The following is a 6000-nucleotide window of genomic DNA, read 5'->3' on the forward strand; positions in this document are numbered from 1 at the left end:
ATAGGACCTCCCCTTAGTTTCCATTTTTGACACCACAAAATGAGCTGCTGTAAATATTTCCATTAATAAAAGATCTTTTCCTCTTTTAGAAGAAGAATTTTCAAATTTTGATTACATATAATTAAAAAGTCTTTACACAAAAGCCCAATTAAATTAAGATTAAAAGAGAAACAATTAACAGAAAAAAATCTTTAAATTTCTCTGATAAAAGTATCATTTCCAATATACATAAGGGACTGATTCAAGTATATAAAAGAACCATTTCCCAAATGATATCTTGTCTAAGAATATGAACAGATAATTCTCAAGGAAAGAAACCTAAATATCAAGTCATATGAAAAATATTCCAAAATATTTCTAATTAGAAAAATAATGCAAAATCAAAGCAATTTTTGAGATTCCATCTTATATTTCCCATCACAGTGGGAAAGATGAAAATGATAAATATCGGAGGACCTATAGTGAAATAGGCACATTGATGCCTTGTTGGTGGACCTGGGAATATATATATCCATTCTGGAAAAAAATTTGGAACTATACACAAAAAGTTATATACAAAAAAGAGATCAAAGAAAGAGGGAAAAGTCCTTTAAGGTCCTTCTTCCACACAAGTCATCAAAGGTAAAAGACTACAATCTACATACATCTACTACAAACTCCTTGATGTTGCCCTTTAGGTAACAAGAAATATTTTATTTTACTTTGGTAATCAAAAAGGAGAACATATTACCCTTAAAAATAGAGAATGTGCTACCTTAATCTGAAATCATTTAAATGTCAGATAAATTAGAGAAAAAAGAATGAAAAAGTTACTCAGTCCTAGTTATTTGAATGTCATCTTTTATACTTAAGATATTTGAAATGTTACTTTATTATGATTTGGATACTATGTTGCCTGTATATTTAAGATCACATGTAGACATTAGGCAATGAACTAATAAAGAATCACAATTTCACGTACAACCCTCTTTTTCTGTTCTTTATGTAAATATTCAAATTTCTTGAAGTTGGTTAAACTCATAATAATTTAAATTTTTTTTAAAAAAAGAATAGACATTGAACAAAAAAAAATGGCCATAATCTCAAATCATTATGACTTCCTCCTTGTGATAGAACCAAGATTCCTATATTTACCGCAATAGGGATTAGCTTTCCCTAAAAGATAAGAAAATTGTTCTTGGTACTTAATTGGTCCCTATATTCTTTAATACAGCACTATGGTCACCTGAGGGCATAAAAAAATCCTAACCTGTGTCTGTGCCCCGATAACTTGGTGGACTAAAGAATGATCATTACCCTGCTGACCACTTTTCTGTAAAGAGATGAGAATCCCTGTCCAGAGAAACTAAGAGCTACTACATGCTTTGTGCATAATCTTGCTGTGTTAGGGGAAAGTAAATCTCCTTTTGTTAACTAGTAGATAACTTAAAAGTACTTCATTTTGTCCTAAACTCAAACTTGAACTAACAGTGTCTTGGCATTAGGCCGTCCCCTAACACTCTCCCCACATATATAGACTCCACTATCCTTATAACCCCCAAATACATTTAAAATCTTTACTGAGATCTAAAGAGAAAGGAAAAAAATATCAACTGGATATTCTGTTGGGTGATTTAGTTTGACAGGCAGGGATAAGAAATGAGAATGTTGCCAAAGAAACATCTGTAAATGTAAGGAATACTGTGTCTGCTGCTCTCACATTCATTTAACTTTGCTAGTGAATTTCAACAAATCAGGTTAAGTTCTAGGGGCCAAATACTTATTTTTAAGGAAAGGTGTCACAAATGAATATCTATCAAAACACCGATTTAGAGAAATACTTTAATAGTTAACTAAGAAAAGTTAATCAGAATATCTTATTCCTGAAATCAACTTGATATGCTTTAACCATGACTAAAGTGCAAGTCACAACAATCAGTGTGGTAAATGAAGGATGAAAATCAAATTGCAGATTTCCCAGAAGGAATATGAGGATCCCTAGAGAGATGTGAGGGAATTAGTTTTAGAAATTCATTGCTACTGATTTTTTTTTATTTAATCAAAATAGAAATCCTCAGCAGTCATTTTTGAAAAAGAAAAACAAAATCAGGTCATAGATTCATTTTGGGTCATAAAGCAAGAATATGGCAGTGTGATTATTAAGTGCTATTTTTCCTATTAAAGCATCATGAGAAATAGACATAAAATTAATGATTTAAAAGTTATGATTTTTCCTCTTGAAAAAATAGTCAAAAGATATTTCTTCATTATGATCCATCTTCTAAGTCTTGATTCATTATTACTAATAATGTACATTTGTATATCATTTTAAGTTTTATAAAATCTTTTCCTCATAGTAACCTTGTGAGATAGACAGTATAACTATTATAAACTCTATTTAGCTCAGAATTGCCTTGGCTCACTCAGCTAGTAATTATATTAGAACTAGGGCTCAAAGTCAGTTTTTCAGACTTTGGACACACTTTTATTAGCACAACACTATGGATACCTTGCTCTCCATGAGAAACAAGAGAGTAACATTTCTAACTATATCTTGCTCACTTCTAGAATGGCAATGACAGAGTGTAGATTATGAAAGCTGAAATATTTTTTTCCTTAACGAATTTCCTGCACTAAGAAAAAATCAGGAAGACTTCATGATAACTTACATACAATTTTAATATCAACTCTCCAGCAGCTGTGAAAGTTTACCTTTTCAGCATGAAGCAGTGAATGACATTTTCTCCCTGGTACCTTTATATTTAGCATCAATTTCATTCATCAAAGGAATACAGCACTGAGAGGGGCACCATCTCCAGTCATCCAGATCTGTATCTGGCCGCTGGACCCAGATGGCTCTGGAAGAGAAAGTGAGGCTGATGACCTTGCACAGCCCTCTCTCACTCAAATCAAAGTCAATTGCAAGTAATGTCATTAACTCCCTGATATCATGATCCTCTTTGAGAACGAAGGACAAACTCAACAGCACTGAGGTGCAAGGATTAATGACATCTTAGCATCTAAATAATGGAAGGGAGTTCAGAGTAGTGCAAAGGACACTGGCCTGGAGGAGTTAGAATGCCAGAATCCTGGTAATGGCTCTCCCATTAGCTAACAGTGAGACTTTGGAAAAAAATCATTTAATTCTCCTATTCCCTCTAAACACCTATTTCTAATCTGACCCTCAAGAATACCTCTCTGATTCATCCTAACTCCATCTATCCTGACTCATGTCTCTGTAAACTTTAATTATTGCTTTGATTTCAAGTCCCTTTCCTGGGCTGTGTCTTATACCAACCTTCTTAGTCACCAGTCCCTCCCAAGGTCATTTCACTCCTCCACTAACCTCTTCCACTGGACCTCTTGGAACCACAGTTCTATTATGGGCAGCATCCACCTCAACATCTACCTTGACTAAAGTATCCCTTCTGCCTCTCTGTCTTAACTGAAACTTGGTTTCCCTATAATAACATCACTTCCCTTGATCAATTCCTCATCTCCCCAATTGTGTCTTTCCTCCAAACTATCTTGTATTTCCCACCACTGTATTTATCTGGTTTTATTCTCATAATATTTATTCTGTGTATGGTTATATATGTATTTGTTGTCCTTGAAGTCCTTGAGAGCAGAAATTATTTTATTTTTTTGTATCCCCAGTACTTAGAATAGTATCTTGCACATAGACAAGGGGTGGATGGGGTGTTCAGGGAGGACTAGAATCTCTGGTGTGAGAGTTTGCTGAGCCCTTTTCAGGGCTGCTCATCTATGTTTGGTGTCCACCTTCACCCACCTCTTACCTGTGGCTCCAAGAAGCTGTAGCATGAGTTTAGTGTCCACATCCCAGTAAAACTGTCTTGGCAGATGGGCTAAACCAGTTTGAGGGTAACTGACAGCCTTAAACCCAGCTGTGAATTAAGGGGATGTCTACCTCAAACATATGAAGACTTTGCCTGGCAGAATAGGTGGTTGAAAAATATTTGTTCCAATAGGTGGCTGAAGCAGGCACTATGGAACACTTAGAGCTTGGTCAGACATCTAAGATATCAAGACCATCCACTGTATCCCAAGCCATCACCAGTGGTCTTGTTTTTTGTCTTGCTACTGAATTTCAAAGACTCTGGAAGAGAGTGAGGCTGATGATTTTGTGCAATTCTGCCTCACTTAAATCCAATTCACTCTCAAGTCAAGACATCACTCCATGATGTCACTGTTTCCCTTAGAAAATGAAGGTCAGACAACAACATTGTTTCTGCTACGTGTCAGGCACTATTGCTAAACCCTAGGGATACAAAGAAAAAAAAAAGAAACTTTTCTCTAAAGGAGCTCACAAGTCTAATGGAGGAATCAACATGCAAACTATCTACAGACAAGATATATACAGGATAAATTGGAACTAATCTTAAGGGGAAGTATTAAGAGGGCTTGGGAAAAGCTTATTGCAGAAGGTGAGGTTTTGTTGCTGCAAGTGTATTGATTGTTGATTTGATAACAATTCAGTCAACAAGGATTTGTTAAATGCTTAGAAACTACAAGGCCATCTGTAATCCTAGATTCTCACATGACATGATGAGCCCAGAAATAGTATGGAAGATTTCTCAAATCTCTGACTTGTTGCTTCTACTCAATACAGCTAGGAACTTCACTGTATGATAACACACCACCTGTGTTTCATCAATTCCCCTTCTTCTGTAGCCACACAGTTCATGAAACTGAAGGAAGAAAACATTTATTTACAGGTCAAAGAAAAGAAATAGGGCTTTTATCAGAGATCATGGTAAATATGGTCACCAAAGAACAACTCTTTCACAGAGAATCTTTACATGCTAATATAATACTTTCAACATTGAACTTGTCTCCAGGCTTATTAAAGGTAAATCCACAGTCAGATGTCTTATTCCCTCAGTTCTTGGGTATTTTTCCTATGCTTCTTGTAGTCCTAAAAACTTGATCAGACACCCTAATTTTTCTTTCTTCTAGCCTCATTATTTGCTCTGTAGATAACTGCATGGAGCTATTCAAATTACTATGGGCTGCTGCTTATGACTTCCAGGGTAGGAAGATTAGCAGATAAAGTCAAATACTCTCTGAACATTGTTGCACAATAGCAAAAAAAAAATGTAGTCCTTGTTACATTATCTTAGACTCCTAAGTAATTTTCATTATCTCCTCCTTTATCCTCTACATCCAATTAACTGCCTTGTCCAATTCTACTTTGAAAATCTCTCTCAGGGAGCAGCTAGGTGGTGCAGTGGATAGAGCACCGGCCCTGAAGTCAGGAGGACCTGAGTTCAAATGTGGCCTCTGACCAAACACTTGACACCTTACTAGCTGTGTGGCCCTGGGCAAGTCACTTAACCCCAATTGCCTTTAAAAAAAAATTGTTAACGGGGGCAGCTAGGTGGCTCAGTGGATAGAGCACCGGCCCTGGATTCAGGAGGACCTTAGTTCAAATCCAGCCTCAAACACATAACACTTGCTAGTTGTGTGACCCTGGGCAAAGTCACTTAACCCCCATTGCCCAACCAAAAAAAAAAAAAAGAAAAGAAAATCTCTCTCCCATCATTCTTTCCATTTACACTACCACCACTCAAGTTCAGAGTCTGAATTTGTTAGTTTTCCCCCAATTAGTCTCCCCCCACTCGTAGTCCTTCCCCTTTTCAATGAATATTTCAGTTAATACTTCTCACTGCTGGAACTTCATCTTTTTTAATGCATAGCGTTGACCACATTGCTCTCCTGCTAGAAATCATTCAGTAGCTCCCCAGTGTGTCATAATGGAAAGATCACTAGAGTTGGAATCAACGGGGACCTGGATTCTAATGCCAACTTATATTGACTACTTATGTGATCATAAGCAAGTTATTTAACCCATCTGTGCCTCAATTTCCTCATCTACAAAATGGGTATTATAATATGATATGAAATGATAATTGTATTATGCAAATCTTAAAGCTCCACATGGATGCTATTATTATTATCATTAATATTATTATTTCTTAACATATTGTTTTTATTATTGTT

The sequence above is a fragment of the Vombatus ursinus genome, unplaced genomic scaffold (genome assembly GCF_900497805.2).
Source record: "Vombatus ursinus unplaced genomic scaffold, bare-nosed wombat genome assembly UNPS02014830.1, whole genome shotgun sequence".
Lineage (NCBI taxonomy): Eukaryota > Metazoa > Chordata > Mammalia > Diprotodontia > Vombatidae > Vombatus > Vombatus ursinus.